Source organism: Canis lupus, chromosome 16 (assembly GCF_011100685.1).
Source record: "Canis lupus familiaris isolate Mischka breed German Shepherd chromosome 16, alternate assembly UU_Cfam_GSD_1.0, whole genome shotgun sequence".
Classification (NCBI taxonomy): Eukaryota; Metazoa; Chordata; class Mammalia; order Carnivora; family Canidae; genus Canis; species Canis lupus.
The window spans coordinates 2,431,305-2,454,616 of NC_049237.1; the positions used below are offsets into that span (position 1 = coordinate 2,431,305).

Below are 23,312 nucleotides of genomic sequence, written 5' to 3' on the forward strand. Positions count from 1 at the left end.
ATCCCAACTTGATGGAGATTCTATCAGGTATATACAAGGCTGCATTGATTCTGAAGACTCTAAGGATCCTCTTTGCCTTGTAATTTAATCTCTATTCTGGTCTGATTCTAAAGAATATGCAGATGGACCCATTATTCTGTGGAAGTTCCCTTTTCTTCTAAGCCATTCATGAAAGATGGTACTGGAGACACGAAGGGGCCCTTCTTTAGGGCGCTGCCATCACTGGAGATTGGATAGACAAATAACTTCATTTTCTTTGAAGATTCACCCTCCCTGGAGCTCACCCAAACCTCACCCAAGACTACCCATATGGGCCAAGCTCACTGTTGCTGGAGGAGCTGGAAATCCAATCTCTTCCTCTGAATGATGAACAGACTGAGCCCCAGAGAAATTAAGTGACTTGCTTGCAAAAGTGACAGACTTGAGATTTGAGTCCAGATTTGCCACTAAGTGTCCAGTTTTCTTTTTATAAGCAGTCTACCTGTAATAACTCATTTCATTAGGTAAACTCAGTTTCAGCATTTATGGAGACAACCTAAGGAGCTCCCTTAACATTTGAAAAATGATTCAAAGAAAGAGAATACCATCCCTGTCATAGAGTAATTTGAAAATATGCACTTTTTCAGTATTTTCACTTTGTTAGAAACTTGGAAAAAAGCGTAAGTTAGCAACTTAGTCACAGAAGCTCAGAGGTCTTGCTGTACTGAGTGTTGTGTAAGCGTGTGGGGAGCTATAGGGGCAGTTTGCCCAGAAAGTACTATCTATAGTGTGAGCACAGGATTTCCCTGGGCCTCTGTTCCTTCATTTATAGCTGGAGAAAATATTACCTCCTTTTATAGTACCTGGAAAATTACATATTTCACATTCAAAAACAAAACAAAACAAAACAAAACAAAACGAAAATATACACCCTGAAAGACACGCCCCAAAGCCTTACTGTCTAGTAGAGCCCACTTTGTACATTTAGCTCTATTAGACTTAGAAACCCCATTAGTTTGCTAGAAGAAGAGCAGAGCAAAGCACGAAATGGGCATCTGCCATGAGTTTGGGCAAGTGTTGTCCAGACACATGACACACAACCTGAATCATTCACTTGCTGACAGCAGCAATTAAAGTATTTACATGCATCTTATTTCTTTTGTCCTCGACACGAATAATTCAAAATAAAGCCGGTAATTACTCTTAAGGACCAGGAGATAGGAGACTTTATTTCCCCAGGAAACTGTGTTTGGCTTTTCAGCAGCTAGAGGCACATCTGTATAGGTTTAAATACTGACTTCGGAAGTACTCATAAGTCTTGAAACTTTTTTTCTAGACATGTTAATCTTTAAATCATCACTGTTGCTTTTTTTTTTTTAAGAATGTATGTATATATTCATTAATTAATTCCACGCAGTGAAGCAGCTGCTGCTGATTCTATTAGGATGCCTCGCAAATGATTTTCATCTTCATTTCTGAGCGGTGAGGACCTGTATCAAGCTAGGACAGGCAATTTTGCAGACTGACGTTCTGCTCCTTTGGAAAATTCCGTGTTGCCTCTGTGCCTGTCATTCAGAGTAGCTTTAAGATTAGCTGTCTATAGTCTGTCTCATCCCCAGCACTTTCATTTACAAATATTTGATGATAAATAATTGCACATGCCAAAAGACCCCTTGAAAATCATTTGTAGGAGTTACACAGGGTATGTGGAAAAATGATTTTGTGGCATAAGGAAATAGGAAAAAGACCACACTAAAATCACCCTATGTAGTCTCACCCTGCATTGGGGTGGGATCTGTACCTGCTAAAGGGGAATAAATCCTGTTCTCAAGGACCCTTACAATTTCTCAGAAGTCAAGTGTGATGCTTTTCTGTTCACTTTAAAAAATTCCCACATAAGGAAAGCGGTTGAAAAAGGTAGACTTTTGGTGAACTTCTGATGACTTGCGAAGAGATAAAAAGTTTTAAGGCAGTCTCACAAATATTTCAAGACCGATCACTCTGCTAAAACATTCGCTACTCTGCCAAAAAGATTCTTAGATTACTTTCAATTAAATACATCAACTTCCCCAAGTGTAGAATTTTCAAAGTATGCTGTAAAAATTTAAATACAGGCCTTGGAGTCCTGTATCTAAAAATACAGGCTTTTGTAAAACCTGTAATATAAAAATACATTAAATACATGTATTAAAAAAAAACAAACATGGCTAGGAGCCCTGATTCAATCATTTAACAGTTATATAAGAGCACCTGTCTTTACATTTGGGGATTGCTATCAAAGAACACTTGAAGAAAAGAAGCTACATTATCCTAACATCGGCTGCAAATCATGAGACAAAGTGTAAAGGATGATTGTTTGTTTTAACTCTTTCACTTATAGAGAGAGAGACATTTTTCTCTTACCTCATGTCTCTCCTTCATTTAGATATACAAATTTATAAACATATAAAACCAACATGAAAATTCACATTGGCCTAAGTCATGTGTGACACTCACACAATATTGATTTTATCAGCATCTTATATTTATTTATATTTGCTTTCACTCTCCACCCCTTCCTTCAATCCTTATTTGAGGCTCATAAACACTAAAAGGATGGGCCCAGGAGGATGTGCTTAGTAGCACCAACAAAACCAGCTGCATGGGACACATAATGGTTCTGGAAAATTATAGCAGCTATAAGCTTACTTTCTTTCACTGAATTTTTTATTCACTATTATCTGGAGGGTGCATCCTCTTTGAAATGGTTGCATTATTTACAAGAAAAAAAATGGTTGCACACTCATGTCATAGCAGGAAAAGAGTAATTTTGGTAATTCTCCCAGCCTTTTTAAAGCTATTTTTGTGATAAGCTTCTGTTTTGATTATAAAAGGTCATATAGCCCGCAAATAGGTGAAGTTTTAGAAAATGTAATTTGAATATCTGATTTGGAATAGATTGTTAAAGGAAACAAAAAACAGTGCTTGGGAGGCATATCTAAGTTATTATTGTCATGATGGTGTAGAGCTGAATCTTCTACCCCAGTTTCTCTTTTCCACACGTACAGTGCTGTGGGGGCAAAGCACGGGTTAGTTCTACCGAAGAAGTTCTCACATGTGCTGCAAAAGACAGTAATATACTCGCTGCTTGAATTTCATAATATATTTGTCCCTTTTGGGAACATGTGCAAATCAAAGCTCAATTCTCCCATCAGGAAACAGGGTGTCACCCACATGACTGTGGATCTTTGAAACTAAAGGCACCTCTACCCTGTCAATGACCAGGGGGCTGATAACCGCTTCTTTCCCCGACATTTCAGTTCCACAGGAAATAGGCCCAGCTTTCCTAGCATGACATTAATATCAAATAGTTACTCCTGAGGATAAATACCCACAAACCACTTTATATATTCCTTGGCTTTAATTATATTTACTCCAAATCATTCTCTGAGCGTGTCAAGCGTATAAAGAATGCAGCACGATGACAACAAAGTAAATTGTGGTTCAACATTTCTTCCTTCCACAAATCGTCTATCTTGCCTTTATTCTGAAATGTGACTACCATATTAAAAAATTATTATAGTGCCACTTGTGTCTGTTTAGAAAGCACCAGAGAAAGGCATGAGTATATATTTTTAGTATATATTTTTAGTAGCCCAGTAATCAAAAGACAATAACATAATTCTGAAAACTAAGTATTCTGAAAACTAATTCTGAAAACTAAGGGCCTGGTCTACCTGGGTCCCTGATTCTCCCTAAGTATGTAGATGAGTTTGGGGACAGAAGAGGGACTCAATCAATGCTGACGCATGACTCAGGTGAAAGCACTGCTGAAGTCCAATTTGCTTCAAATTTCTTTAAAATACGCAATTCTCATCAAATAGCAGAAGTTCTCTAGAAAGAGTAAATTGGAATAAAGGAAGAGTAAACCAAAGGGATTAAGGCAGGAAGAAACAGATAAATGTGTGTGTGTAAATAAGCTCTATAATACAGATGGGATCAGATCTACAAATATTTGAAAGCTGCATCAGGATGAAGATGTATTATTTAAAACACTGACTCCAGAACAAAGTGATGCGCTAGCAGAAAGCTGCAGGAAGTAAAGAAAGTATCAATGTCTATTATTGCTGTGGGAAAAGGAGCAGTGATATGTGCATATGCTTATAGGCCTGGAGGCCTAAATCCCTACCACCAGGTTAGGTGACGTCATAAAAGCCCTTATCGTGCAGATAATAATTGTCAGGGAAAATGTCTTAGACCACTATTAGTCATTAAGGTCATGGTATAGATTTTATTATCAGTTTTATTACTGTTGCTTACAAAGACCTTGAAAACAGAAGGAATGCACTGAAGTAGGCTGGAGAGGACGCAGGGCAGGGGCTCAGTGCACAGGCTGCTGCCCTATGGGGCTGCCCCAGGTAGGAGACATGTGGCTGACCCTGGAGGTAGAGGTTGCTGGGAAGTAGGTCCCCCCCCAGGTTCTCCTTGATCGGGGCCATTCCTGTGGGGGGAGGGGGGCCTCTTCAGGAATTTATGATGGCAAACCTTCCAACATGTCTCATTCTAAATTATTCTTTAAATGACCATCCTTCATTTCCATATTCAGGACAGGAGGGTCTTATTTTCTCTCTTTAAACATTTCCACTCCAGCGTTTTAAATAATATTCTACCCTTCAACAGATTCATGGGGTTTATGTGTTTACAAATGTGAAGACTGTTTAGATCTGAAGAAGGAGAATTTTTCTCTTTTCTTCCTCTATAAATTCCCCCAAGTACAGGAGGCAGATTAGTATTTGGGTTTGACATGCTGTATTCTAATATAACCCAACCAGAGAGGCATTGGCATTATACGGAATACTTATGAACAATATGGAATTCTTCTTCCCTCTTTCTCCCCTTCACATTCATTTTAGTCATCCAAGGCCTTTCTGCTCTCTACCCCCTGCAGGGGTAGATAAGAAAGATAAGAAAGATACAGAGAAGAAAGAACCAGCCATCTGCACTTGATTGTAACATACTCGCCATGAGAAATAATGATCCAGTCCTTTGCATTCATCGAATGGCAGACTCTTCATGCTGGAATGACCTTTTGAGGTCACCTGCCTTAAATCACTTCCTAAACAAGACTTCTTCTGATGTTGGGAACATTTCCAGTACTTTTCAATACATTTTAATTATTCTACTAGGGAACATTTTCCATGGATAACAATTTTTTCCTATATTGAGTCAAAGACTTACTTTTGTGCAGTATCTATGCACAGACCTTGGTTCTGCACATGAAACAATACCAGATCAATCTCTCCTCTCACCTTTATTTTAGACCTTCAAAAGTCTGAAAATAGGCCCATGTTCCCCTATCTGTTCACTTCCCAAACTGACCCTTCCCCATTCCTTTGATGTTATCTCTGGACGCTAGTCAGTAACACGTTAAATGTGGGATCAAAGAATAGGTAACGTGCATAATGCCATGCATGTGTTCCCAAAGTGCTGAATACAGAGGGATGGGGTGGGGGTGGGGGGCTCTCTGATTACAATACTTCTTTTCTATTAATTCAGCCTCGGCCCATAATAGCTTTTGAGTGGTTTTGTCATGCAGCTGTATCAATGCTTTTTCAATGTGTCTAGGATGCAGGGCTCTGAGAAATCATGAGATATTTTTTGGAATATAGTGAAATTCTGAGTAGCACTCATTCTATCTTTTGAACCAGGATCAATTGTGCTAGCAGGAAATATGCCCATATTACATGTTTCCAACCTTTCACACCTCCCAAGAGCAGAATTACTTTTAGAGAATTATGGTTCAGAGTTTTTCCCATAATATTTGGGTACTTTTTTCCTTTTATATCTTTTCATAGGGGTAAGAAAACTTTATTGGCAAAACACATAACATTTTGGGAAAAAAGCCAATTAAATACCTGCTCACCCCCTTAATACATTGTAAAAAGATGGCCATCATTAACTTTTAATGGCAAAACTCCTGGTACAGTCTTTAGAGAACCCCTGCCCTATACTGATTATATACTATAGAGGTTGGTATAAGAGTCAACATAGCAAGTAAAGAAAGCATTGAGCTGCAACCTGTAAATTGAGTTTAATTCTTTTATATACTGACTTTGTGACCTTTGGAAAGTCATCTAATTTCTCTGGCTTCAGTTTTCTCATCTGTCAAGTAAGGAAATTAAGTTTGATGATTTTTTAAGGTACATTTCTATCTTGGTCTACTTGGGCTGCCATAAAAGAATACCACAAAAGGGGAGGCCTAAACAAGACATTTATTTCCCACAGTTCTGGAGGCTGGGAAGTCCAAGACCCAAGACGCTGGTTGATTCAATTCCTGATAAAAGCTCTTTTTCTGGCTAACAAGCGGCTGCCATCTTGCTGTGTCCTCACATGGTCAAGACAGGGGGAAAGTGAGTTCTCTCGTCTCTTCTTCTAAGGACACTAATCCAACTGGATCATGGCCCTACTCCTAATACTTCATTTAAACTTAATTACCTCCATAAAGGCCTTATTTTCCCAATACAGTCACATTGGTGGTTGGGTGTTAATACATGAATTTTGGGAGAAATCAAGCATCCAGAGCATAGCAATTTCTATCATGAAATGTTATTGTTTTAACTTTCTCGGGCTGCATTTTAAAAAATTTAAACCATGTTAAGTCATGTCTGCCCCCATTTTATAAGTAATATATCAAACCCAAAAGCAAATGATTATTTCTCTGCATGGTACATCTTATTTATTCATAACTGAGTTCATAACTGAGTATCTGCCATTCATCAGACACTGTCTGAGGTTTGGGAAGTTATTAGGAAACAAAAAATGACCAAAATCCACTTGCACATGGAGCTCATACCCTACTGTGTGGCTCACAAAATGTGTAAAATGTGTATAATGTGCTAGATACTATTAAGAGTTAAAGCACCAAAATAAAGGAGGAAAGAGGGTTATTAAATATTGAGATGGGAGAACTGGAGGTTGAGATGGTAGCCGTGTGGTCTAAAGGAGACTATTCCAAGCAGGAGGTATAGCAAGAATCAGAGGAGTATGGTTGGTTGGTCAGAAAACAGGACAATATCACTGGAACAGACTATACGATCATTAGGGTAGTAGGAGATGAGGTTCAAGAGGTTATGGGAATCACATCCTGAGATTTCAGCTGATCATAAAAAAGACTTGGTTTTACTAAATATAATGGGAAGGCATGAGACGGCTTCAACTGGAAGAGGGACAAGGTGTGACATGTGTTTTAACCGTGGCATTCTGACTGGGTGTTGAGAAGAGCTTAGAGGGACCAGTTAGGTCACTGACATTGTCCAAGTGAGAGATGAGGGCCTAAACCTCTGGGGTGGCAGTGAAGGTGTTGAAAGGCAATTAAATTCTCCAAATGGTATGAAGATAGAAACAGCAGAATTTTCTGTTGTTTTGCACCCTGTATTTCTGACTAGGTCTAGCAAATTTATCTTCAATTCCAATTATTTTTTCTAGTGTATTAGCCATCACTCTGGTTTGGGTTTTCAGCATCTGTAGTGAACATGACTACTACCCTTACTTAAGTGTTCCTACAAAAATCTCAGGTGGCCTCGGGTCATGAACAGACCTCTGCACTAGCACAAACTGTCTACATTTTTACTTACTGATACCGAAAGCATTCACTATGCTTTCGGTAACAATTGTTCATTCATCAATGCAGCTGAGTTCAAGTCAAATCCATTCTCTGCATTTTAGTTTGTTTTTAAACATCTCCCATGTGCACCTGGTCCCGTGCTAGGCACAGGGGTGGTGGCAGCAGTGGGGTGAGGGCACTCACCCACGATCAAGACATAATACTCCCTAAGAAATGCTAAAAATCTGATAGGCTTTGGACACAATCACAACGGTGGTGTATGGTCTATAAGGACGGCATGTTAGGGGGATGGCTAATTCACCCAGGTGACCACAGATGATGAGGGTGCTAGGAGACATGTGAGGGACCAGCTCTGTGTTGCGGGCAGTGAGAGGTCACAGGTTGTGGAAGGGCACGGCTGCATCTGTGATGTAGGACACCACTCCAGAGGCCGTGCAAAGAATAGTCTGAAATACCAGAGGGCAGGCTGATTATGGTCGCCTCTGTTCAGCTGAGAGGGAGGGAACACTGGGAACGGAAGAAGGGGATGGTGTTTAGAGAATTCTGAGAGCAAAGCAGAGAGAATTGCTTGTGGAATCAGATGTGAGGCATTAGATTAAGGTAGGAGTCAATTCAGATGTCTGAACTGTGCAGCTGTGATGCTGTCCAAGTCGAGACAGAGAAGACAAAAGAAAAAACTTGTTTTATTTCGAGGGGAAAAAAATCATATCCAGTTAGGGACTCTGAAAGGCCAGAGTCTCCTACTATTAAATCCCAGTCACAATCATCAGGTCATATTTTTTCCTCTGGTTCTAAATTTTCAAGGTCACTGGTGCTTTCAAATATGGTTGGTAGCAAGAAAAATGTTACGAGGTATTTTAAAAGCATAACATGATGTATCCACAATGACCTAGTTATCTCACTCCTGAGAATTCATCTAAAAATCCAATAGTTGGTAAATTCCATCCAAGAGGTCTCTTGCTGAAATTCTGTCATTATGAAACCATGGGAAGTAATCCGAAATTCATCACAATGGGGGAATGGTAGGCCAATTAGACTATAACCTGAGCAAACTGTAATTATCCAATAGAAATATTATGTAGGACTGTATTTCAGCCTGGAAAACTATTGGTATAATTTTTAAGGAATGCAGGAAGGACATAAAATACACCTAAATCACAAATCTATGCCAACTCTAAGGAATCATTTGGTAAAGATTACAAAAGGTCTTAGGAACATGAAAAGAGAGCTAAGATGACATCTAGCCTGCAGCCTGGGCCAGATGATTTCAAATACCCTCTAAAATACGTATGAATAAAAATAAAATAAAATAAAATAAAATAAAATAAAATAATAAAATAAAAATAAAATAAAATAAAATAAAATAAAATAAAATAAAATAAAATATGTATGAAGACGCAAAGGAAAGTGAAAACCAATGACATTACTGAAAAGGAGAAATGATACCCTATATAAGTTAGAGTGTGAACAGAATTCTTGAGTACTATGTCATGTGGCCTCCTTGTAGCTGTCAATTAGAAACAAGGCAAACCCAATATCTTAACAAAGTAGAAAGGCACCCCGTTTGTTAATATTTATTGTACTTTATTGTTCTATGTCTCATTTTAAATTGAGCATTGAGAATACAATATTTTAATTGTAACTCAGCCAACATTTATCCAGAAGTCCATTATCATTTTGTCTTTTAAGGAATTTTGTACCACCCCCAAAAGGCTGGATTATATTTCTTTCCTGGTTGTTGTATTCCTTTTAATTTTTTTTTCTAAAATATAGTTGACACACAATGTCACATTAGTTTCAGGTGGACAACATGATTCACCAATTCTATAGGTCATACTATGCTCACCACAAGCAGAGGCTCCCATCTGTCACCATACATGCTCTCCCAATGCCATTTCCTGTATTTCCTATGCTGTATTTTTTTATCCTGTGACTCATTCATCCATAGCTGGATGCCTGTACCTCCCACTCCCCTTCACCCACTTTGCTCATGCCTCCATTCCCCTTCCCTCTGGCAACGACTGGTTTGTTGGTTTGCTTTCTGTATTTATGAGATACCCTGTTCTTTTACCTATGGCCTCCCTACCTTAGAGATGTCATCACTGCATTAACCACCAGTGCTCATTCAGCTCACTACTGAATAAGAGTCCTTTGTCAGAGTTATATGCTAATATCTTTATTTCTGTCACTTTCCATTTTATTTATGGCATCGATTTGTGCACAGAAAGTTCTTAAGTTTTTTTTTTTTCATTATGATTTGTACTTATTTTTTGGTTAAAAATGTGTTCTATCCCAAGATTACTGAAGTATTTTCCTACATTATCTTCTGAAAGCCTTATAGTTTCACCTTTCACATTTAAGGACTGCTTTTTGTGTAGGGTGTGTTGTAGAAGTCTAATTTCATTTTTTAATATGTGTACATAATAATCCCAGCACCATTCATTAAAATGGTATCTTTACTGCAGCTACTCTATTACTACTTCAGCCACAGATGGAGCATTCATAATGCATGTTGAATTTTGGATTCTTCATTCTATTACATTGACTTACTAGTTTATTCTTATGTCAAAACTATATTCTTATGACTTTTTCCTTATAATTAGTTTTTCTAGATGGTAGAGTGGGGATCTTTCCAATTTCTTCTTTCAGAAAGTTTTGGCTGCTCTTTGCCCTTTGCTTTTCCATATACATTTTATTTAATTTTTATTTTTAAAATTTTTTACATAATTTTTATTGTATTTTACTTATTTTAATTCCAGTATAGTTAACATACAGTAATTAAATTAGTTTCAGGTATACAATATAGTGATTCAACAGTTGTATATGTCACTCACTGCTCATCAAGATAAAGGTATTCTGAATCCCCTTCACCTATTTCACCTATCTTCCCACTCATCCTCCTTTAATAACCATCAGTTTGTTCTCTTTAGTTTAGAGTCTATTTTTCCCTTTGTTCATTTGTTTTGTTTCTTAAATTTCATATATAAGTGAAATCATATGGTATTTGTCTTTCTCTGACTAAATTATTTTGCTTAACATTAAAGCCTCTATATCTATCCATATTGTGACAAATGGCAAGTTTCATTCCTTTTGTGGCTAAGTAATATTCCATAATATATAGACTGCATCTTCTTTATCCATTCATCTGTCAATGGACTTTGGGCTGCTTCCATATCTTGGCTATTGTAAATAATGCTGCTATAAACATAGGAGAGCATGTATCCTTTGAATTAGTGTTTTTGTATTCTTTGGGTAAATACCCAACAGTGTGATTACTGAAACATATGGTAGTTCTATTTTTAAATTTTTGAGGAGCCTCCATACTGTTCTCCAGGCTAGCTGCACCAGTTTGCATTCCCATCAACAACGTACGAGGATTCCTTTTTCTCCACAACCTCATCAACACTTGTTTCTTGTGCTTTTGATTTTAGCCACTCTGATGGGTGTGAGGTGCTATCTCACTGTGGTTTTGATTTGCATTTCCCTGACTATTAGTGATGCTGAACATCATTTCATATGTCTGTTGGCCATCTGGATGTCTTTTTGAAGACATTTCTCCATATACACTTTAGAATTAGCTTGTCTATTTTTTACTGAAGAAAAGCCTGTTGGAATTTAGATTGCAATTTCATTAACTCTATAGATCAATTTGGCAAAAGTAATATCATTAAAATATTCAGTCTTCCAACTCATGAACATGTTACATCTCTCCATTTTTTAGATCTTCTTTTATATCTCTCATTAAGTTTTATAATGTTTCCTCTGGAGTACTAACACATCCATTAGATTATGCAGAATTACTTGATATTTTTGATACTATTGTAAAAGGCATTTTACAAAATCTCATTTCCTCTTTTATTATATCTCTTTCTAGATCTGTTCTGAGATAGAAAATCAAATAATATGGAAAATTTAGAAAGCTACAAAGCAAAATATACACCGTTCCAGTCCTGTTCTTTATCATCTTGAATGTATATTTTATCTCCGTAGTGAAAATTTTTAAGTTTCTTTGGAATCCTTGTTAATCATACCTATTTCCACATTCCTCCTCCATCTTTATTTTTCCATCTCATTCTGTTAGACAGGAAGTGGAGGGGGGGAGCCCACGGTGCCCTGAATGCACTATCAGGCAGGGAATGCTAGAAACCATTTGGGTAGCAGTGTGTACTACAGATTGTGGACTGTCACAGACCACCTGTGATGATCCTGTGATCTAGCCACATAATGGAGGAAGCAAGTGAGTTCATCATGGTGTGACAGAGCCATGGTGAGTGACTATGAGTCAAGAACAGAGCTAGGATTATGACCATCGATCTAACCTCAATGAGGATTTGACTCATACCCAAAAGAATAGATGCATATAGTGTTTCACATACACACATACTGATAATCAATAAATTTTTAGGGCACTTGGGTAGTGGTTGAGCATCTGCCTTTGGCTCAGGTCATGATCCCAGGTCATGATCAAAGTCCTGTATCAGGCTCCCTACAGGGAGCCTGCTCTTCCCTCTGCCTATGTCTCTGCCTCTCTCTCTGTGTGTCTCTCATAAATAAATTTTAAAAATCTTAAAAAAAATCTTTAAATATTTTCCCCCTTTAAGGAAAAAACAGGGGGAAAAAAAGAGGCCAATACAGAGCCACAATAAGAGTCATCACTTCCTGAGTGTATACTAAATGATTTACATGTATGAGCTCATTTCATCTCAAAGACTCTGGTAAATAGTTATGTACGTTGAGTACAGAGATATATTAAATATATTAAATGAGTTATATTAAACAGATATATATTAAATATATTAAACAATGTGGTCAAGATTACACTGCTCAGAAATGCCAGAGCTGGGATTGAAATGAGACAGTTGTGTTCCAGGACAAGCTCTGAATCTCTATGCTCTCATTCCTTTCGGCCCAAAGGAAAACATGCCGTAGAATAAAAGAAAAAGAACATTCATCTACAGGAAACACTTTTGAAAGGGTACAGGAACTAGAGGGCAGGGGGTCAAGTCCCTGTGAACTGGAAGCAGGTCATAAAAGAAGACGGTGGAATGAGATAGAACAAAGACAGGGAGCAGGGATGCATAAAATCAACAGGGATGTCTAAGAAACTAAAAATGTCATTACAGAATTAAAATTTGGATTTGAGGCAATAAAGAGTAGAGGCTAGAAGCTTACAGTTTTGCTTTGAAACTTTTTATTTTTTCCAAATTCTCTATTACATATATTACTATTATAATCACAAAACATTAAAATGTTAAACATTTTCCATACTATTTTCCCCTAGTAATTCCACTTTTCTGAATATATTTTAAGGGAAAAATTCAAAGATTTATTTATATGGAGATAAGCAATTTATTTCTAAAAATGAAAGTGGAAAACTTCTAAATTTACAAAAATAAAGGAATGTATGAATATATTGTAGTCTATTTATGTGACAAAATATTTTATTTATAGCAAAACATATGCTACCAGAGAATATTTATTGTCACAAAGAAGTTATGATCATACTGGTAAATAAAAGAGCAAGATGAAAAACATCATGTCTGTAGTGTGCTTACAGTATGTCCTAGTGTTTATGAGTGCGTGTGTGTGCACACGTGCATGCATGCACCTGTCTGAAAAGTTACCTTGGCATTCACATTTTTTCCTACCTTTCAAAATTTTTACACATTCAGAATACATTTAAGTCTTTAAAATTATTTTAAAAGGATAATAGGTGATTTGTTAGAAAGATTATAATTATGTTGCTTTTATTTCTGTTATCAGTGCTTCAAAAGTTGCTTGTGCAGGGGCACCTGGGGGCGGGGGGTTCAGTCAGTTGAGCATCCTACCCTTGGTTTCAGCTCAGATCTTGATCTTGGGGGTCCTGGGATCAAGCTCCATCCTGGGCTCTGTGCTTAGTGGGGAGTCTGGGGTGCCCTCTCACAGCCCCTCCCCCACTATCAAGCCTGTACCCAGGTTCGTGCCCTCTCTCTTTCTCTCTAAAATACATAAATAAATCTTTTAAAAAAGTTGTTTCTGCAATACATACGTTTTAAAATATGTTTCTCTTTCTTCCTCATGCTCTCTACATTTTCAAGTCTGAGTCCCAAGAATTACTTCTTTTTAAAAATTTTTTTCATTGGAGTTCAATTTGCCAACATATAGCATAACACCCAGTGCTCCTCCCGCCAAGTGCCCCCCTCAGTGCCCATCACCCAGCCACCCCAACCCCCCCGCCCACCTTCCCTTCCACTACCCCTTGTTCATATTCCAGAGTTAGGGGTCTCTCATGTTTTTCCAAGATATTTCCAAGAATTACTTCTAAATCATTTTTCTACTTATTTCTTCTTGAAATAATAGGCTGTTACCTCCACTATTGTTTTTCTTTCTGTCTGACTGCTGTTTTCATTCATAGCATTGAGCTTTATGGTTTTATCTGTTCCTTTTTCTTTCACTACTCACATGTCAAAACAAAGCCATCTTCATCAGTTTTGGCAAGTCTCCCTCTGAGACCGTTTCTTTTCATCTTTCAAGCAGCTCTTGGCTGTGTTAAAGGAGTCCAACTTTCTGGTAACTTCACTCTATTTTGAGGTCCGATGGTTATTCCCCAAATAATCTACTTTGATTTCCAAGGTCATAACCTTCAGTGAGAAACAAAGATGAATACTCTGCCTCTATCTCTTCCGATCCTTCAGGATTTCAGTACAATGAATACAAGTTCAGCTTCTCCCTTTTCTTTGGACGGATACCCCAAAGTGGGATTGCTGGGTCTTATGGCAGAACTCCAATTTTTTTGAAGATTGAGTGATATCTGCACATTACCAGGCCTCCAGCCACTCTCCAACTCCGCAGTATTGAATCTTAGTAAATGGAAGTTATATAATATAGGTCATGCATATGAGACGCGATCTGCCCTAAAACCTATCCCTTGACCTCAACCAAAGCCTGGGCATGCTGATTGAGCTAGAAACTTCCATTACCCAAACTTTCCCAGTGTTGGTGCCCTCTTTTTACCTAAGTACTTCTTATATGTGTCTTCAATCTCTCCAAGTCCAGACTGTGTAAAAAAAAATGGTAATGCAAGCCAAACAATGTTCTTTATGTGTGTATGTGTGTCCCGTGGGTCAGAAAACACTAGTCCTACATAGCTTCTTCAACTAGAAACGTGAATAGTGGTCATTACCAGACACTTTATCTTTAAATCCCAAGATGTACTTTCACTTGCCCATCCTTTCAATAGCAGCGTCTCCCTCTACCACATTAACCCCAGCATAATTTTGCCTTATATCTACTTTAGTTCCGTTGCAAATAACACCTTTTCAAATATTGGCTTTTTCTTTGGCTAATCAAACACTCCACTATAGTTCATGTGAAGTATGCATGCTGTTCAAAATAACTAAACAGAATAAAAATGATATTTACATTGTGTTCTTTGAAGAAAGTTATTATTCTAGACATTGCTGATGTTTAGATCTCAGATAATTCTCAGGCCTTCTCTCTGCTCACAAATACCATATTATACACTGTTCAGAAGAGGAGAATTCTTTTAAAATAATCATTTGGTTAGAATTCTCGAAGAATAAGTTCTTAGAATGTTTCTCTTTCTTCTGATAATATATTTTTGACTCGACTCTATTACTTACCAATTAGCATTAATGACACCAGTCGTGAAATCTATTAGAAGAATCACATCTCTATCTTGTGTGCTAAATTTTTGCTAGTATAATTTTATTTTCATTTCTAAAAGGATTCTTTAAGAAAGGTTAAAATGTGTTTTTTTTTTCTGTGAATAATTGAATTTTGGTTTTTAAAAATTATACAAAATCCTTGTTTCTCCCATCTCACCAGATGGAAAAGAGAAAGAGAAAATAAGGTCTTTGGAGTGGAATGTCTAGATATGTCTTTTCCAATGATGACCTGTATTATAATTTAGCAAAAACTGCTTACTAATTATGAGTGTCTGGATTTGAAAGGTGGTATTATTATTATCATTATTATTATTATTATTTTGGCTCATTATATTTTTGTAGCTCATACTGAAGAAAAAAATAACTGCAACAAGCCCTTGGCTGTGGTTTTGTTGTAGTAATTGCACCTTCAAAAGGCATCATTAATGCCATTAAAGATAAGTTTCCTGGAACCTCAATTGTTTTTAACCCCAGGCCATTTATGAGTAAATCAGTCATCAACTATTTATTTGACTTCTTTGGAAATAGCTCAAATCAGCTATCTTTCAAGAAATGCCATTTCAAAGACCTTGAAGGAATACAAACAAATACACACTTTAATGACAAGAGTTCAGAAAATCATGGAAAATAAAAAATATTTTCCTATTTTTCTCATTCACTGGATCGATCTGCATGTATCAAGTCTAATACGTGATGTATTTAGCACTAAAAGTATTTACGATGTTTTACGTATGGTAAATAAATGTATTAGAAATATGGTTTCAAAAGATGCATTTTTAACATGATTTGTTTAACTCTAAAATTCCTCCCAACTGACTTATTCCATTTTAGAATCCAACCCTCCTTGTGTCCTTCCCACTCTGCTTCCTGGAGCTGGACACTGTGAAGCCAAGGAAACTCTGCAATCCTTGGCTTCTGGAGCTGTGTTTTCTGATGAGTAATACTGCAAAAAGGCTTTCTCTGCTGTTTCCCTGTGGTCTCAATCTTTTCACATTAGACATTAGGAAAAATCTGACTCCAAAACATTGAGGATATCCTGATGAGTTTCTTGAGGGAATTCTTTGCTCATTTAGTGGAGATTGCCAAGATTATGTAAACATGTGGTTCCCTCCCTAGGACAGTTCAGGTTCCTATTGCTGCTTAAAGCAGCTGGAAAGCTGCCTGTGACTAAGATACACACTCTAGGTGTTTCCTTCTGTTCACACACTGCTCATTTCAGTTCAATTGTCATGTTCCCACAAAGTATCATCTCTTTCCCATCTCTTCCTCTCTTTCCCTCTCTTGAAAGTTCCTGAAAAATTCTCATAACACACAACACAAGTGTATCTCTGGCTCATTTTTCTCATAAGAAAGCTTTTGTTTCTTATAAAAGCAAACTGATTCCTTTTTATATGAGGACGCTTCACCTGTTGGGATACTAAAAATACTACAGAATCACCTCACCCTCTGGGTGTCCCTGGGGTTCCTCCCTCTATTTTGTATGGACGCCTTGAGGAATACGGATGATAATGCAAATAAAGCATATAACACAGCCCTGGGCACAATGTAAATAATTAATTAGTAGCAGTAATAATAACTAATAAAATAAGAGCTTTTCTTGAAAGTAAATCCATTCTCAAATGATGACACAACTGAACATAAAAGGACAAGAGAAAAAGGAGAGGAGTGACCCATTTATTTTATTTGTGCCATAATTTACTCCAAAATTTGTACTTTATGAGATTATACGTATTATGATCATTTTTTTATTGATCCTAGAGTCAACGCAGAGCTGTCAGTGACACATTCAAATGGAGAAGGTTGTTGTAGTTCAAACGTCAACTCTAAGAAGTGATTTTTTAAAAAGTATTACAGTCAAAATATTCTTCTGCATGCATTCAAAATTCTGTTATATACTGCATCCTATAAATGTAAACAATTTACAAGTATATTTTATTTGTTTTATATGGATGGATCTTTTTGTATCTAATAGGTGTTTGTTTTTAAAGGACTTCTGGTAGTAGCTGGGAATAACGGTTTAGAGCAGGGATGACATAAGCATAGCTAAATTAGTTAAATGTCAACAACTCACTGGGGAAAAAAGTGGTACCTAGGATATGCTGTATTAATAATTTAGCAATAGACAAATAGCCAATACTCACTGATGTGTATTGGCACATTTCATAGAATGAGCTTTTATTCTTATTTTAGAAATCCTTTGTTAATTTTTCAGTAACCTAAAATCTTCCCAAAAAGACTAGGAATACTTCATTCTTATTCATCTAAAAAAGAAAAATCTTCCAGTTATTAACTGGAGCCCATGACTGGTATAGGAGAAAGGATAAGACACAGCAATTTTGAGAATAAATCTGCTGATCTCTATGTAACCTAGTTCACACACGTTGCTTTGGGTGCATACTGGGGGACTCAAAGCTAAGAGACAGAATGCCCAGATAGAATTAAGATCCTTCCTAAAATGAAAAAAAAAAAAAAAAAAAAAAAACAAACCAGTAGACTGAAAGAGTGAATGTCCTTTATGTTACGTTGGAGTAAATGTTATCAAAATCCAAATTCTGTCCTGTCTTTGGTTAAAAAAACAAAACTTGGGTTAAAAATGAATGATATTGCATTGAGGACATTTTCAATTGCATTTCCGACACATTCTTTAGACATTTTCCTATAGTGTAAGCCGTGGTAGCACTGCATCAAAGTCATCCTTCAGATTATATATTACTAGGGTGGCCATGGCCCTAGTTTGCCTGGGACAGTTCTGGTTTTTGCTTGCTGTTCCAGCGTAATTATTAATAGCATCTCCTTTCTTAAAATGTCCTCGGTTGGGTAGTAAGTCCAACGGCTACCCTACATTCTAGCAACTGGCCTGTGAAACTGGCTCCTAACGGCTGTGATAGCTTGGCTATTTGGCATTATCAGGAACATTCTGTTCTGGATAAGAAAATTTGCCAGCTAACTTGAGGACAGTGTCTTAAGGGCAAACACAGTATTTCAACTGCTTTTCAGGTCTTTCAAAAATGATGGTATGTTTCTCTGCCTTAAGAGGGCACCCTCAGCATAATTTAATCTTTTCTTACTCAGCATTGCCCTGTATTTCACTGTGCTGTAGAGACACATGCAGATGGATGAGGTGAAGAGCTAAGTGGGTGCTGGGTTCACATCTGGCCCCAGAACTTCCTTTCTTTAAACAGTTTCCAGGATAAGTTTTCTTTTGGATCACTTTCTATTTTTTTTCAAAGCTGATAAACAGATGATATTCAGCGGCTTTACATCTGACATTAACATAACAAAACAAGCTTCAGTCAAAGTAACTTGCAGAGTTAAAGGTTTAAAGTAGCAGCCTTCTTCCAAGTGGCTGTTTTGACCTTTGAAATAATTTCTGCCTTAAATAGATCATCAATACAAGGGAACTTGGGCAACACTTTGTGAACCTATAACGTCTCTTCTACTTCATCTACACAGTTATTATTCAGTGAGTGTGAAGGAGCAGTATCACTAGCAATATCAACTAACTAGGTAGCAGGTTTTTATGAAGAACTGATTCCATAGCTTAAAAAATATTGATAATTAATAAAACATTATACAGATTTCTCTAAAACAGGTGCCAGTTTTTTCAAAATTTTCCTCAATTTGTTTATTTTGTTATCCATTTTATTTAAGTGTAAGTTAATACATAATAAGATGTACTAATTTTCAGCAGATAGCTCAATAGGTGTCAACAAATGTATACATCTGTGTAACGACCACCTCAGTCAGGATATATAACCTTTCATCATCCCAAAAATTCCCTATGCTTTCTTATGGTCAATTCTCTGTCTCCTCCTGGCCCCAGACAACTACCTATCTCCTTTCTTCTATTACTACCGACCAGGTTTATCTATTCTAGAGTCTCATTTTCAGTGGAATTGGTACCAACTCTTTCAAGTTTGGCTTTTCTTCATCCATGACGTTTTTGAGATCCACATTATATCTCCCTAGTTCACCCTGCGCCAACCCCCCCTTTTTTGGCTGGATAGCATTCCATTATATGGATATATCATACTTTGCTTATCCGTTTACCTCTTGATTTGGACTGAACATTGAATTGTTTGTAATTTTTAAGTATTTTTAACGAAGAGAGACATTATGTAGATATATGTCTTTATTTCTTTTGGATAAATACCTGAAAGTAGAATTGAAGCATTTGACTATATGCTTCATTTTATAAAAGAATAGAAAACTATTTTCCATAGTGTTCCTAACATTTTACATTTCAAACATCAACATAAAAGTTTCATTTTCTTCCCATCCTTGCCAGTTCTTGGTGCTGTTGATATTTTTGAGTTTGGGCATTTTTAGTGCATAGTTGTATATCGCCATAGTTTTAATCAACATTACCCTGCTGACTGATGATAGTGAGCATGTTTCCACATGCTTTTCCTTAATTCTTTTTTTAATTTTAACCCCCCCATACATAGTGAGTTTCCTAACAGTATTACAGTAATTTCAGAGTTCTAAAATTATTTTATGATAAAGATGCAAAAAAGATACAGAAAATATTTTCTTGCCCAATGTCTCATTGATATGTTCATTTATTTTCATTCACTCATTCACCACGTGATTACTAAATCTCTTCTGTGTGTTCACTATGCAAATGGTAAGAAGCACAGAGTGAATATAGCATGAAACACTTTCTTTCAGAGCTCACTTTATAGCAGTAAACTGTAGATAAATGAATGCTACTTTTAAACTGTTAAGGGTGACAAAATGTAATAGTTGTTAAATGTTTTATTTCATGGAAGCTCAGAGAATGTGCACAAAAATAATAGTGCTTTAGCCAGGGGCATGGTATGATCAAAATACGAAGCTTTAGAAAACTATTTTTATTTTATTAAAACCACAGCATTGGGCTCATGAGTATACAAAAGGATAGGCTTTATAAGTCTAATTAAATCTGACCAGCTTCAGCAGGATTATGAAGTTATTAGATATAAGTTGTTAGAAAAGACCATGAAATAAGGACTTATGTTTATGCTCACTATCCCTAGGTCTCTAAATGCTGTGATTCACTTTGAGGAACCAAAACCAAATGGGACTGTGAACCACGTTTGCTCTGACTAAACCTCTTGGCTCTTCAGGTAGCACGGAGCAGAGATGGAGTGACCTCTGATGTTCTTTAAAATTAAGAATTAGTCATAAAACACACCAGCTAGTTCTGATTGACTCATGGACTCTGTTCAGTGAGACCAGCAATTTAGTTTACAGATTCTCCAGTATATTTAGTGACCTTTCTCAGTGAGTAGTATGGCATATCACAAAGACAAACCAGTATTATATTGATCCATCAATATTTTCCTACATTTAACCTTTTGAATTTATGTAAATATCTCTATGTTCACTTTTAAGGCTAACACAACTTTCTGACTCAGGTGCCCTTTGCCTTTGACCAGGAAATACGAGTGAGCCATATCATCGCTTTGTCTACACCAGGCTGGGAATCCAGATGATGATGGAGGAAAGTAAGAGTAGGAAGGATTTGAAATGCCTAAGAGAGTAAAATTAGATGTGTGGCATGTACTCTTATGTATAGGATTTGAAAGCAAAATTAGATATGTAATCAGAAGTGCTGGGGACTTTCAGCAGGAGTGATGGGGTGACCAAACAAAAGAGCCAGTGGGGCACTGGCAGGCTTGGAAGAGCCAGTCCACAGGGACGTAGTTGCCCTACACCACTGGGGTCTGGCAGCTGAGAGCTGTGGTGCAGGGTCAGGCATCCAAGCATGTATGAAAATGACCTGTAGCAAGACAGGGATCTGCTTCTGGGATAAACAAGGTAGAGCGTTCAGAACGAGGGAAAAGTTGAGAACGGTTTTTGAAGGAGTCGAAATGTAAGGGAAGGTCATAGAAAGAAGGCAGGTCTGGAAAGGAAGGAAGGAAGGAGGGTGGGAGGAAAAGAAAGAAAAAGAAATTAATAAATAAATTAATTAATTAATCACAGAATTAATTAATTCTGTGAGGTGGTGGATATGTTAATAAGGTTGTGGCAATTATTTCACAGTGTATATATTATTAATCATCAAGTTGTACACCCTAATAATATACATTTCTTTGTCGATTATACCTCAATAAAGCTTGGAAAAATTCTTTCTGAATAAACAAACTGAATTTAAAGTGAATATGGATATAAACCAAAATGTTAACTGTGCTTAAGTCTCTGGGTAATAAAACTAGAGTTGAGTTTTCTTTTGGTTTACCTGTATTTTCTATTTTTTAAAAATACATGAATCATCTGAAGGAGGAGGAGGAAGGAATCCCATCGGGATCCTTCCTTTTTGACTAAGCACTGGATTGATCCCAGAAGCTGGAATGCCATGGACCCGTGGATGAGCCCAGGCTGCTGGACAGGAAGCAGGGAGGACGCACACTTGCTAAGACCCTCTGGGGCCGATGCTGAGGACTTGGTGCTCATAGCCCTTCAAGCAAGAATATTCTCCTGAACTAGCCTGAGCCCCCACACGGCTGTTCCACTGGGCAGTGATAGTGAAGTGTGAAGTGTTCAGCTGTCTCCATACAGTTGTGCCCCAGGAAACTACTGAAGCAGGAAGGGCTTGGCTTGCCCTTTCAGCAAATGACTTTCTGACCCCCTTTCCACTCTGTAGAATCTGCCATATGTGATGTCTTTAGAGAAACACAAGGCTAACCTCAGAAGTTACTGATGCCTTTCATGGCCCTTTGCCTCTCCGGACAGGAGAGCTGCTCTATCGTGTCTCCTTCCAGCTGCCTCTCTTCTCCACTGTCAGAATGCAAGCCTGCTAGGATGCTCTTCTGATCTCTAGTGCCACGTCAGTCTCAGAGAAGAGAGAGAAACGCGCAGATTACTGCACGCTCTTCTTCTTGTCGTTTCTCCCAACACCATTGCTTTCATCCCCAAACAGCCTGCATTTCATGGCTCTAGTTGTTCAGTAAGACGCTCTGTTCTTCTGGTTCGCAAACCGACTGATCACAGCGGCAGCCCTTGGGTGTGATCATTTCTTCTCACTTGTTTTCTTCATCATTGGCTGCTTAGATGCTGCTCTTTACTCTTGGCAGCTTTGAAAGAATACTGTTGGGGTGGTGGAGGGTGCCCAGAATTTAGCCTCATTTCTCCAAATAACTGTCCCTCAACACAACAGATCTTTAGTGGAAATGTTCAGACTAGAAAATTTCAAGAGACAAAGTAGCTAGAAAAAAAAAATTGACCTTACCTTCCTCCCTTCCTCTCTTCCTTTCTTCCTTTGTTTAAATAGCTCTATATTCATCATCAATATAATTAATATAGTCAATTCAATTCAATATAATCAGCTACTGTTAATTTAGTAATTATTTACTAAGTGTATATTATTGTCTGGAACCAACAATAAAAAAGATATTTCTGGGAATGGCTCATTAGGCCATATATCCAAGTTAAGACTTCCTTCTCAGATGTGCGTGTCCAACTGTGTCTGACTGTTCCCAGAACAGCTCAGATTTAGTAGGTTTATAACTGAACTCATCCTATTTGCCTTCCAGCAAGGTCATAGTTACTCTCCATCTCAAAAGTCTTCAGTGGCTTTATAGAACTTACTAAAATATAGCTCAAACTCTTTTGCCTAATACTCATTATATTCTACAATGGGTTTCTAGCCATACTACTGTACTGTTACTATTTTCTGCTACTATTGCTGATAATTTTTGCTTCGTTGTTGTCACATGATGTACATTGATGTACACTTTCTGAAGCTTTGCTTGTGTTATTCCTGTTGACTAGAATGGTGTGTGTTTGTAAGAGAGAGACAGAGGAGAGAGAGACAGAGAGACACAGAGATTTAAGTAAAGTGGGCGATTCTGCTCTGCATACACTCAGTGCATACGTGCCCCCAGTATTAGTGAGTCTGGGATGAAGTCTCACATCTGTGTTTGCCTCACTGTTCCACAGTTTCTCCATGTCTCTCAGTATGAGCATAAAGCTGTGCCAAGGCTGTCTGATATGTGTGCTTTCATACAACGTGGCCCATACCATAAGCCATTCATTTTATTTGCTGTTCAGTTGAAGAATCTGTGCCCTGTTCTAGTCCT

General features: G+C 37.4%; 1 protein-coding gene and 1 long non-coding RNA gene across 2 annotated transcripts in view; one reads left to right on the forward strand and one right to left on the reverse strand.

Moving 5' to 3' along the window:
* Positions 1-23,312, reverse strand: part of CNTNAP2 (contactin associated protein 2) — a 2,034,882-nt gene that overhangs the window by 535,194 nt on the left and 1,476,376 nt on the right. The window lies entirely within an intron of this gene.
* LOC111090209 overlaps positions 4,240-23,312 on the forward strand; it is a 34,606-nt gene continuing 15,533 nt past the window's right edge. Inside the window, exons 1-2 of the long non-coding RNA XR_005371185.1 lie at positions 4,240-4,376; positions 6,244-6,368. This is a non-coding gene — a long non-coding RNA (uncharacterized LOC111090209). The remainder of the gene's footprint in view (positions 4,377-6,243; positions 6,369-23,312) is intronic.